At 36.3% G+C, this 14177-nt stretch overlaps 1 protein-coding gene across 2 annotated transcripts in view; it reads right to left on the bottom strand.

Annotated features, from left to right (window-relative positions):
• The window catches only part of LOC145671180 (corticotropin-releasing factor receptor 1-like), a 1144309-nt gene that overhangs the window by 46331 nt on the left and 1083801 nt on the right, over positions 1 to 14177 (bottom strand). The gene's annotated exons all lie outside the window — the stretch shown is intronic.

Genomic DNA, 14177 nt, shown 5'->3' on the forward strand with positions numbered 1-14177 from the left:
TTTTTAAAAGTTAAATAAACAAAGAAATTCAAATATGAGACATACACCAATCAACTGATACTATCGAGCTAAACTAAATGATATGCATGAACATAAATCCTCGTGCGTAATTCTTAAGAAAAGCGAGATAAACTGTAATATTCTCCATAAGTAGAAGCTTTGCTTTGTATATACTTAAATACAAACTATCTGCTGCGCAAACCAATATATTCACATTTAAAAACTACATACGTGTTACAGTTTCACCAACTAACACTTTGGCTTCATCAGACACTATCTCTGATCTCTGAAGATAGTGTCTGATGAAGCCAAAATGTTAGTTGGCGAAACTGTAACAGGTATGTAGTTTTTTAATGTGAATATATTGTTTTGCTCAGCAGATAGTTTGTTTGTGTTTGAGAAAAACTAATTTTCTTATAAACTTAAACAAATGATGCTATACTTCATCTATTTCATCTATTAAGATGAAACTTCTACGGAAGTATTCTTTTATAAAACTTTTCATTGTGACAGTACATAGTAGGGTTAATGAGATATTGCCATAAATTGCGATTAACCCTTAATTTTAATAATTAGTTAACTATTGTAGGTACTGTAAAGAATGGATTATTGGATTAGAAAGGTTATAGTGTACTTTATTTTGGAAACACCTTGTGATAGCCGACAGTCAAAACATAGAAATATGCTTGAAATAGGTGAAATCATTCTCGAACATTCTTATAAGCTAATGAAACCACATTCAACTATCCTACCGCATTCCTCCACTTGCGATCTTATTCTATATGGGTTTGAGACAACGCAATGCAAAATATGTGTTTTAGGTTGCGATAATTGATATAGCACTTACAATTGCTTATTCCATTTTTTTTAAAGTTGCATTACGGTCTGCAAAAAGTTTGCAAATACTGCTATAGAATGCTTCCCCTAAGTCATTTATCCGTATAATCGCAGTGATTGATTTCATCATTGCTAGCGTTACGGATTTCTTTTTCCGGGTGGTTGAGGCAAGAGATTTTCAGGAGGAGTGAAGGCAGTTTTGTTACAGAGAGAGGTTTACATACTAAGATTCGACGAGAGGCCAAGATCTCTTAACCCCAAGCAGAGGTACTGTGGGTCTAATCGATAAGTTATCACCACAGAAGAGTTCTCTAATGTGGACATGGAGGAGATTCGACTTAACTAGGACCACGAGCCGAATCTTTATTATCAGCGTTACCCCTGACAATAAACACTACCATTCCTAGTCTATGAATAAAAAGCTTAGTAATTTTCCGTTGAGGAAAGGTTTGACGTCCGTTCGGTCTGAGCCCTGGACAACTATCAGCCAGCCAGTGAAAAAAGGTAAGACGAACATCGAAAAAAAACATTACGGCGAATCCAGGTACTGTGCTTGAATCACCTATCCTAGCGTTAATCTCTTCAGATCTTTAACCCTCTAAAACTCCTGCCATCACATCTGTTTTTAATCTTTCTTTATAAGTCTTCAGTTTAATGTACGCAATCTAGGTAAAAAAAATTCTAATTATAGCTAAAATCCTAGGAAGAAAGTGACTGCCCGTCCCTTTTATTAAGAACTGTTTGAACTATAGGCTGGAACTGCACATTATAATATTGTTCAAAGACGATACACACATAAATCAATAATTCATGACGAGCTAAAGAAAATGAGATAGATGAATGGAGATACATTATTTTGCTTAAGCTTTTAGCGTGGGAGACCCGAGTTCGATTCTCGTCGGAAGTTCATGTAGTTCGGATTCGATGTTAATCAATAGGTCCCGTCTCATATAGCCTCGCTGCTGAAAGGGACGTTAAACTCAAAATCAACTCAACTCATTTTGCTTAACAACACTTTACAATTCTAGTGTGCTCTTTTAGTTACATGTATTTAATAAATACAATATAGCCTCTCAAATTGAATAACTCTATAATTTGGGTACTTTTCTGGGAACCGGAGAAACTCCTATTTGTGTCTATGTATTCAAATCTCTGTAACTTTGATGTCAAACCACCTTAGACGTTGAGTACTGTTTGAGAGGAGTGGAGAGCTTTTATTAAACCTTTATCTCTCTTTATTGATATAAAAACGATGGGAAAAGTAAAAGTGATGCGAAAGAATTATAATTCCTACAGAGACGTGGACTAAGTTCGAGAATGAAATATGTCAAGCTATGACATCATCTTATGCTCAGATGCTCAAGAGTTAACGTTGCTGGAGTTTTGGTAGAGGAAGGAAGTAAACATACAACGCTCTTGATGATATTATAACCTATGCTTTCCTGTAGAAAGAGTAGTTTTGTTGTGCTGTAGACCGCATGCAATTTAGGAGCTTTGTGCGCTGTGCATATGCGTAGACGAGAATTTAACTAACTTTTACTGGAGCAAAAGAAGGTAATCCATTGTCTTGCTAAAGCTGAAAATTGAAGGAAATCGAAGATGTCCTTAAACTTTCCAAATCTACAGGTTGTAACCTCAACAGTAACAAAAGTAACATTATTTTAAGAGCATGAAAATAGTGAAATAAAAAAAGGAGTACTGAAAACATCTAACGAGGAACTGGATAAGAAAACTGCATTAATATTTCCGATTTTGTCGAAGTAAAAACATCCCAAGAAATGGGACTTTACTTTCTAGAAAAATCTAAGAAAATTGCTCTTGGTTTGAATATTAGTGATTTCGCAGCAAGTGACGGATGATAAAATTGAAAAAGCTCTCGGTTTCACCAACGTCATACCACTTTCGACCTTCTTTATGGACAATCAGTTGTTGTTAACATTGCAGAAGATTGGAAACAAATCTTGCTAGCGTTAGTGAGGGACATAAAAAATTAGAACATATTTAAATGCAAATGAATGCGTATTCTTTGGTCATTAACTCACAGCGCGGTCTAGTGGAGAAAGATAATCCTTAGAAAGGAGTGAAAAACTCGAAAGAACGCACTACGATTCTATTCTGCTATAATGCTAGTGGTGAAAAATTAAAACCTTCTGTTATTGGGGACTCACTTAAACCTCGTGCTCTTGAAACAAATAAGAGTTTGTGTGACTTATTAGCTTCTAGCTTTTAATTCTAATGTTGGGATTATACCAACTAATTTTCAGAGTTGCTGAAGAAATTCAACCTGCAAATGGAACATTATACATGTAAAATTCTTTTGTCTGCTGACAATGCTACGTGTCATATTGATTTGAATTTTCAAACGTTAAATTATAATTTCTTCTTCGATGTCTGAGGTACTGTGGATCAGTGGTACAACGCTTAATTTTGGTGTGTGGAGTTCCTCGTTCGATCCACGGGCAAATAAGTTTGTGGCCACGACCAAACATTTAGGAATTTGAGAAAAATTCAAAAATACTAGTTTAAAAAAAAATGAAATATCATGGTGAACTAAGTCAAAGGCTTTCCGAAAATTTGTATATATTACAACAACCAATGAATTGGTTACGTACTGATGAATTGGAAGAACGGGTTTATGATTCATAAGTTGTGGAATGCAGTGCTGGACAAAATATAAAGGAGAGTTTAAAAAGTAAGAAACTAAGAGAGTGAACTACACTGTCAGATGGACAATGTCCAAATTTAGAATAAGTGTATAAATTGGTAGGGGAAAGTATGTGACAAGCACCTAATTAAAACTTTACATTTTGCTCCTTTTTGAAAATTTACTCTTTGTATAAGTGGATGTAAGAAGCGAAGGGAGAACCTTCATTGGCTCTGGGAAGTGTGGTCGTATCCCTCTTTCACTTTCTGTATACAGGGTGTCACAAAGATCCCCTGACAAAGGGTAACTCTGTTATCATAAGAGTTACAAGAAAATGTAAGAGGGGAAAGCCGTCTCCAAATATGTTTTCAATCTAAAGTGAAAGATGTTTTTATATCGGACGACCCGGTTGCACTGTACACTCTTTATGCGCCCAATATTAAATGAAAATGCAACGTTGCTGTTTACCTGGATCCACAACATAAGTGAATGAAATTACTGCTTTTTTTTACACTAACGTGTAGAGGGCCAGCCCCCATTTCAAAAATGCCCCCATTTACTCTTACAAAATTTATCCACCTTCTGCCCCCTCCCTTCTCCCCCAGCCCCTCTATTAATGGCAACGTTGCATTTTCATTTAACATTGGGCGCAGTTCTACTCATATTGCAGATGTTGTGTATTATGTTGAACTTTGTGTTGAAATTAAAACAGTATGAAAAAAATTGATTTCATGTAGTAGCAAACTGTATATGATAAGCAAAATTATAGTGTTCTTGTGGTGAGGTTTATACCTTTTACAAATGAATCTGTTACATAAAGTAGTATTTTGTATATTCGTTTTAATTTGATCATGTCCCATTCAGATTACACATATTATGGTGTTTTCTATCGAAATTACAATAATATATTTGGTCTAGGAATTAATTCGTGCGGTTGGTACGCACACATTGAAGCTGTAGTACAAACACAAAATACATAAATACCTTAAGAAAAATATTGTCCATCGCTAGCCACCACTTTCGCCCATCTGTCAGGCAATGTACGGATTCCATGGCGAAAGAAGTCCTCATCCTTGGAAGCGATCCAGTCAGAGACCCATGTTTCGATATCTTCTGAAGAAGTAAACCGCTGTCCAATCAAATCGTTGTTCATGCAATCGAACAAGTAGTAGTCCGAAGGAGCAACGTCTGGTGAATACGGCGGGTGGGGTAAAACTTCCCATCCGACATTTTCTAAATAGGTTTTGACCGGTTTTGCGACATGTGGGCGAGCGTTATCATGTTGAACAATAAGTTTATCATGTCTGTTCTCCTATTCTGGTCGTGTTCTGGCCAGAGCTTGCTTCAAACGCATTAATTGTCGTCGATAACGTTCTCCATTCATAGTTTCACCCGGTTGCAGCAGCTCATAGTACACCACACCTTTCATATCCCACCATATGCACAGCATAACCTTTGCACAGTTAATATCTCGATTTGGTTGTGATGGACCTGGTTCACCTGGTTTCACCCAGGCCTTTTTTCGTTTAGGGTTCTCGTAATGGATCCACTTCTCATCACCCGTAATAATTCGATGCAGAAACCTCTTTCTGCTCTGTCGTTGAAGCAGCAATTCGCAAATGGGTTTTCGTCTTTCAACGTCTCTGTCTTTCAATTCATGTGGAAAACAATGTGACATCTTTTGAATCATTCCCATGGCTTTCAAGCGTTTGGAGACTGTTGTTTGATCAACGCCTAATGCTGCTGCAAGTTGTTCCTGCGTTTGACACGAATCCTGCTCGAGCAATGCTGTCAATTCTTCGTCTTGAAATTTTTTTGGCTGTCCAGCTCGCTCTTGGTCTGCCAAGCCGAAATCACCACTTCTAAACCGTGTAAACCACTTCTGACACGTTCGCTCAGCTAGAGCATGGTCACCATACACTTCCACCAAAATACGATGACTTTCAGTCGCACTTTTCTGCATGCTAAAGTAATGCAGCAGGACACCCCGCAAAAACACTTTATCAGGCACAAATTGCGCCATGTTCACTTAACTACAAACTGGTGTTGTTGACGCTTTAATCCACTGCCCTATACTACGAACGATACGCGATGACAGGGGTTTGCAACACATGTGTGGATACACGGAACTGTGGGACGCTCCGTTCGTTGCGCCATCTTTTGTCCACCCGCACGAATTAATTCCTAGACCAAATAAAAAAATCTATTACAAATATAAAAAAAACTGTACATAGGCCTAATAGGCAAAAACGGTTACGATATTTTAAATCAGCATACCTAAATTAGGTCAAATCACCTCTTCAAGCGTTTGCCGGAGAAAAAAAGTTTTATTTCGCAGGCCGGTGAAAGGATAAAAAAAATGGTAACAATTAACAATTAACCGTAATTTTTTTCGGAGATCATGAGAAATTAATTTTGCGACTTATTTCAAAAACTTCATGTTAATTTTACAACAGTAGTTTGCCTTATGCTGTATGCTTTTCCCGCAGAGAGAAAATTATGGCTTTAACTTGTTTTGAAATCATAGTCAACATTGCTTTCCTTTAAAGATGGTTAAACCAGTGGCTTTAATAGTTTCTATTTCATGCAATTTAATCTTCTGAGAATAAGAAGGATATTTGATAATCATTACTCATTCCCTCCCGTACACACAAAATGTGGTTTAACAGATATTTGGGTTTGTTTGAGATTTGTTCCCTCCAATTTTTGTTTCTCTTTTTATCTCTGGTTAGACTAGCAGATGTGAAGTGGGAGCATCTTTGCTCTCTGCTAGAAAAGAGCGAGTTAAACAAGAGGGGAAGGGTTCAGCGAGTGGTGGTTTAAGAGGATTAAAAAAAAAGAAAAAAAAGAAAACAAACAAAAACGACGTGTCCGTCGCATTTACTGATGTTGAGGACCTCCAGCCTTCAAATATTTTCTCTCTTTTGATGTTTCTGCAGGAACTGAAATAAATAGAATAACAGTATTCTCATATAAAATTTTCTTGTAATACATCAAGTAACATTACCCGTGTTTATTCGCCTGCATGGTCAACATCACTAATTAACAATTAAAGTTACTTTGCAGTCGCTGAGTAAATCCTTTAATGTTATTCTTTTTCTCTATTTAAATACATACTTTTACATTCCCTTGATTGTTAATGTAAGCCTGATTACATTTTCCAGCTTTCTTTTAATACACATAAAGGAAAGAGTTTTCGACACTAGAGAGGAGGGAAGACGGCTTCCCTTATTTTCAATAAAAGGGCATTTTCTCATCCATATTGGTTCTGAAAGTCGCATTTATATGTATTGTCTGTGTACTCAACTTAGTTGTCTGGGAAGAAGAAAACACTCTTTTTATTAGAAAAAAGTGAAAAATATTACATATTCTGAGTGTCGTATCTGTTTTGCCTATAATCAATTTTGGGGTGTCCAAGACCATTAGGTCTGACTTATAACCATCTAAAGACAATATATAGGTCTACATCTCACACTTCGAATTCTCTTATGGCTATAGTTAGTATAGACGTCTTCGTTGCTGACGCAACATTAAGCTATAGCTCCCGGTGTTGAAGGTGACGCTCAACTCCAAACCAACCAATTAGGTTCACACTGTATTGGTAATATCATACCGAGGCTGTAATTTTTGTTTGGATCAGAAAAGCTCCGTTCTTACTGAGAAATAAGTGAAGTTTCATTCTTCCGAGCTGCTTTCCCCATGTTAACGCCTCACACAGTTACAAAAGTACAGCATATTCTGAATGTCTGATCCATTCGAAATATTGTACGTTTTGTTCCGGAGGTCTATGACAATTATAGCCTGACCTATTGACAGTTAAAAGAAACTGTGTAAACTCTGAATATACATCCTCTGTCCTTTAATTTTAATATATACCTCAATCTAGTGGTCCTCTTACTTTATCAGATATATAAACAAAGGGAACTAACTTTTCACTTAGAAAGAATGGAAGTTTCATATTATTGTGATCCATAATTTAAGTACTTTTCAAGAAATAAAGGCAACATATATTTAGGATTTCAAATTATTTTTAATAGACTGAAAACAAGGCTGGTTAGTAGTTTGATAGAAGTAAACACCAGAATGTTTATGAAAAATATTGATTTTACCTATCTTAAAAGATCTTCCGTATCTGGAAAGCAGTGGTCAGGTATTTTTGCTCATTATCCTCTGTTTTATCACCAAGTTAGTACACTATTTATACACAGAGAAAAATCCGTTCTCCGGACAGCGATATATTGTACTAATATACGGTATCCTCTTGCTTACTATAGAAATCAGTACGGAGCATACGTTATCCGTACGCTACATAGGCACTGACTTTAGATGTTACATCATGCCGTTGCAGGATGTCTGACATCTAACAGTTTTCCGTATATCACATGCATATACTTATGTTATATACGTCCATTTGTATGTGAGATCCTGACTGCCTACATTGTTTCATACGGAAAGTACGTATAAATGGAACACTTATACAGAAAATATTATAAAACATGCGTTTTCAGTTATACGTCTGCTGTACGTTGTCCAAAAACTACAGGAATTACGCATGTAATCTATCTTTTTAAGTAGGCCGCCTACAACGTTTTTTTTTCTCAGTGTAAATACGTACAACACGGGTAAAATAAGATACTAAGTTACAATCAAGCAAGTTCTGTTATTTCTTTACCTATTTCTAGAAATATATTATTCTTAAATGATCTTATTTGTTTAATTTCCTATAAGATCTACCTGATATACGATGAGCGAGTACTAAATTCAGTGACAAAATTCTGAAATATTAAAATATTTTTCTTAACTCTTTCGTTCAATTCTTGTACTAACGTCATATCATTAGTAACAACAATTCGGTATTCTTTGAATTATGTGAAATGAAACATTGTTGTAACATTTTCCAGAATAGTTTATACCGAAAAAAAATACGGGCAAAATCTTAATTCTTCTTAGAAATTATTTTTAAAAAAATCTAGAAACAAATCTTCCTGAAACTTTTAAGTAACATTTTGAGTAAACTATCATTTTTCTTTCAAAAAATAACCGTATTTAACAAGGAAATGTTTTATATCCCTGCTTTACACAATAATACAATATTGTCTATTATCTCATAAGAAATTGGGACATGAATTTTCCTTCCTTTTACATAGGAAATATCTCGCATGTTTGTAGGGAAATAAGTTCAATAAGTAAAATGTATTATTTTTCGCTACGCTTTAAATGCGTAAGAGCGTACATCATATACTAGGCCTATAATTAAGAATGAATTCATTTATTTATATATATTTCTTGGCATACTAATATCTACGGCCTTAAGTTCGTTATGTATGATAGATGACGTAACTCGGCGAGCTCACTATTTGGAGGAGGAGGAGGGAAGCAGCCTGAGACATGTCTTAGGTACCATCCCAGCATTTGCCTGGTGTGAATGAGGAAAATTAAAGAGAAACATCACTTAGGATGGCTTGTTTGTAAAAGGTTACACTTTTCGACCGAGTGTCCCGGAATTCGAATCCGGGTCTGCTCAGACCAATTGTGAAAGCTTTAGAACTACGCTATGCAAGGTCACAAATATTGAATTAAGAATTGATCTTCAGAGTCGGACGGGTTAAATAGAAGTGGGAGTTTACATTACACGGTCATATAACAGTGTTAATTTTTATTGAAGTATCTTTCATTAAGGCGGAAAAAGAGAAAATTAGTGAATAGTTTCCCCTTTATATCACTTGCAAAAATACATACATAACTACCCGTTGCTAAGAATGTAAATAGGTAACGGCCTTGTTATATTAGTTTCCACTCGTTTCCACATACTGAGCTGCGTTAAAAATATACATTTTGTGAAACATAAAATGTATGTCTTTTGTAACGTACAGTCATTATGTAACTTCTTTCTCAATTTTAATATTATTTCATATTAAGTATAATTAAATTAAACGTGTTGTAAGGGTAGTCATAAGAATTCTCATATGGGATTTGTAACATTGAAACATATATGTAACACTGACAATGTTACATATACATATTTAATATCTATATCTATCTATCTATCTATCTATCTATATATATATATATCCCTCTTTGTATGACAATAATAAAAAGAAACCCCTCGTTGAGGCACATATCCCCTAGCAGATATACGGAAAGATAAAAAAGTTAAGTTAAAGAGGCATAATTTTAATTATCTATTTGTTTTTCAATTACAAGTAATTTTAATTTTTTATGTGAAAACACTATTTTCATAATAATTGATTAATTTTACCAACACCTTTAATTTTACGTCCATTAAATTACATGTTAACTTTAAAACATTACGGCAATACATGTTGACAATAGTAAAAATTGTCATTATTAATTTTAATTGATTAAATTTGAAACTACCTTGGTAATTTTAACTTTACTCTTTACTGACATTAGTGTTGAATTTAATCAATTATTTCTTCATAGCATTAATATTTAAATTTTAATCCGTTAATTTTTTCACTATTTTTTTCAACTATTGTGGAATCCAAATTACAAGTTCCTACGTGGTGCTACACAATCTAACTGGTAAAACACTCGTCTCTGGTGCAAGACTCTCTGGCTCGATATCATGCATATGAAGTGCTTTCCATAACGTGTTCGTGAGTCTTGTTGGATTCTACCATTTCCTGTCTAATTCTCTTTCCATCAATTTTATTATAATTTATGTTTATTAACAGTCTGTTTCCTATAACCTAAGGAAAAGTGAATGTGAAACCCTTTTTCTATTTTTACAATTTTCTACCAGGAATCCGACCAAGGCCTCCTCTATCCAAGACGAGAACTCTGGTTCAATACACGTGAACATCGTGTCCGTGACAATTAACTTATCTCGCAAGATCTCACTGCTAACCCTTTAATTACCATAATTACAATGATGATGTATTTTCTTTAACCAACATATTTAAATGTATATTTTAATAATAGACACATATTCCAAAGTAAAAGTATTTGCCTTTTTTTCGAAACCCAGAGACACAATGGAAAATGTGATTTTGCATAAAACAGAAAATACCACGTTATGCTACACACAAATTGCGTAAATTGTAACCATAAGAGCAACACATGTACTCTTCACGAGAGTGATCCATTATTGTTGGGCGGTACGTGTAAAGCTAGCATGGAAGCTCACAAGGGAGAAAACACTCGTCTGCAGAGAAACTTTAGAAGACCAATTCATACTGATTACAACAAGCTAATAAAATTCCTGTACGGTTGAGAACTTTTCGAGATATTCAACAATAAATGCACGATTTCGTCTCCTAGCGACGTACCGTTATTATGCAGTTTTGAACAGCACTAACAAATGATTCTTATAGACGATGTCTGAAGCCACACCTCGAACGTCAGCAACTACAACACGACGCGCAACGTAAACAAACGCCAGTCGTTGTGTTGATATCAAGACGATTTACTTGCTGTCGTTATATACAAAGTTACAATATTGAGACAGTTGACAATCAGACTTCGATGCAAGCAGACGTGTTTGCAAAAGGCGAGTAAGGTGATGATAATTTTTTATTGACACAAGACGGGGGTTTTCTGCAGAAAAATGACCATCATCCCGTCAACGTAGCTAATTTAATTGTTGATCTTGCCATAGTTTGGAAACGTGGAAACGGATTCAAACAAGTCAATCGTATTACACCAAAACAAAAAGCGTTTGCTTGGCAAGTATTCGACATCACATTAACTAAATTTGAATGCGAAGACAACACCCGAGAGACACTAGCGTTTTCAGACGTTCAAATTTACGTGAATGAAAATGACGAGGAGACGACGGATGATGAATCAAGCTGTTTGTGATCAGAATAGTCCACCGCCGTCGCGAAAAGACATGGAGGTTGACGAAGTCCCCAATTATAAACCATTACCTACAAAAGGTCAACGAGATGCTTTCAAGCTGACAGATAAACAACGTCAAGACGTCATCAATTTCGCTTATTTGAAGAACGGAAAACAGTACTTTATTAACCAAATCCGTAAACGGTATCCGTTTGTTCGCAGCTGGAGAGATATCTATCGCTGGAGAGACAAGTCAAAAGGGGTGGCGACCGCGAAAAGATTTTGTCAAAACTTCCTGATGACACGTTCCAAAACTTCTTGGAAACAGAACCTGCCGATATTGACATACATGACGTTGATATCCAGAAATGGGCACAAGCAAATGCAGCCAAATATAACTTCAACTTGACGGCAAGCCACACTTTTGTTTACTCCTTCAAGAAACAACATGGTATTACCAGTAGAAATATTACGGCATACGTTTCGAACGTTACTCATGACGGCCAAGAAGAGCTAGAGAACCAGAGCCGTGAGTTTGTAGAAAAAGTGAAGGCATTCCGTAGATGAACAAAATATTACACCTGATAGAGTATTCAGCGCTGATCAGTTCGGTTTCAAGTACGAGTTAACTGGTAATCGTTCACAATCTCTCGAGCTCTCGAGATGTCATTAAAATTGTTCAAAGCAAGAATGCTTCAACACAATCATTTACTATACTGTTAACAGTTACAATGGCAGGATTTTGCAAGAGAAAGTGGTTGAAACTTTTCAAGAGAAGCAAAAGAAGTTTGGTAATCAATTATGGGAGTCTATGATTGAACCACCTAATTTGATATTCGACGCATCTACGAGCGGCATAATGAGGAAAGAAGGATTTCAGAAGTATATAGCTAAAGTATTCTCTCCCATGGCGAAGCCTGGAGGTTTGAACTTGCTACTGCTTCATCACTGGGGTCAATTCACAGACAAATTGTCCACTGGAAGTTGGATGACGGATAGCAAAGACGTAATGGTTGAGAATATACCAAATAACTGCACACGATTTGTACAACCATTTTATGTGTTTGTACTCCGACTAATCAAAGATTAGGGCAGGAGATTTGTACATAGTATGAAACTTTTTCATCCGGACATTATGATGTACCAACGAAACATCAAATAAAGTTCGTGTCCATGCTAATGAATCAGTTCCGATCATTGCGATAAATTGGATTGTTTCAATTTGCGTTCCACAAGGCAGATTACTGAACAAATTATATACCTCTTAAATGATTTGTCGAATTTGCTTTTCGCTTTGGTTATGCGAACTGTTCCCTTGATGGATGCAACGCAATTGCACATATAAAATGTTTATGGTTCAAGGAAGTCTTGTGCCTGCGTCATTTCTTTATAGAACAGAAGAACAGCAGTGATCAATTTTCATCTCTAATCTATCATTATTGTGAACAATATAATGACTAATTTTAACTAACAAACCGTTAGTTATTGCGAAACAGTTTCCTCTTTTAGCTCCGGTAGATCTCAATTCGTTGCTAATAGTGTTGTACTTAACGCGTTTATAGGTGCACATACTACATATAAATTTCCAAGTTGAATCTCTCGAACAGTTCTCAACCGTACAGGAATTTTATTACCTTGTTGTAATCAGCATGAATTTGTCCTTCAAATGGCACGCTTAGTTTCTCTGCAGGCGAGTACTATCTCCTGAACTTCCCTTGTCAGTGTTACATATGGCATGTTTCGTTGGTTAGGTACGCGTAAAATGCAAAGGAAGTATAAAGGATGACACAAAGAAGGCATTTGGACCCATATTGCGCGCGAGTGTATTATACAATGATTAGAAATAGACATAGTCAACGAGCTGTGGATATGGAGTTGAATATGGCTCGTAGCGTAATTTCACGATCGTGGGTAATACTCAGCAGAGGCGAAAACATTTTAAGGCAATATAAGGAAGTCACCAACGTACTAAAACCCATCATGATAACCATTATCTGGCATTAAATGCCCGATGACACTTGCAGCAGCATCTGCAACTCGTGTTTTCCGAAAGCTGTGCACGAAAGGCTACCCATTTTGACTCTTTATGGGTAGCGGCTTGCTAGAGGGTCACACCACGAAATTCTTAGGAGCATTTAACATAATGTATAATCCATCGTGAATAGACTCAAGAACACTTGGGTGGGTTAATCGTCACGGATAACTTACACTTTAGTCTTCACACCAATTCTCGACTACCGTACATTTGGCAGGGACCGGAAACACGTTATTACTCAGCAAATTATTTTGGAACGAGATCGCTATAGCAGTGACGGGGTTTATGATCTTGAGTTGCATCATTCTAGAATAGAAGCAAGAGCACTTCTCCAAATATTTCTACAGGGTCTACAGGATCTATTGGGTGTTATCCAACTGCAATTCTTCTGTTGTACATATGGTCTACTTTTCATCTAATGAACGATTATGCCTGTCCACACATGACATAAATAGTGGAGGAATACCTGGAAATGAACATATGCGTTTGGAGTGGCCACGACGTTACCCTAAGGGGGCGCGGTGGCTCAGTGGTAGAGCGTTCACCTCCGGTGCTTGGGGTCCCTGGTTCGATCCCAGCTCGCGCCGTGTGAACTTTGTGGTGGACAAACACCGTGCTCGTGGGTTTTTCGGGGTTCTCCCGTTTCCTCCCACTTTCTTCATTCCACCATTTCACTCATTTCTCATTATCACCGCCTCTTTTAGCCTAACCGGCATAACCGTGGGACGTAAAACTTACAGATTTCATTTCATTTCTTACGACGTTACCCTAGTTTAATTAAACATGTTTTATATGCTTTTAAACATTTGAGCAACTCAAAATCTATCATCTTAACTGCGATGTTTGCTTGTGCAAAAA

This window comes from Thermobia domestica, chromosome 15, assembly GCF_964235325.1.
Source record: "Thermobia domestica chromosome 15, izTheDome1.hap1.1, whole genome shotgun sequence".
Classification (NCBI taxonomy): Eukaryota; Metazoa; Arthropoda; class Insecta; order Zygentoma; family Lepismatidae; genus Thermobia; species Thermobia domestica.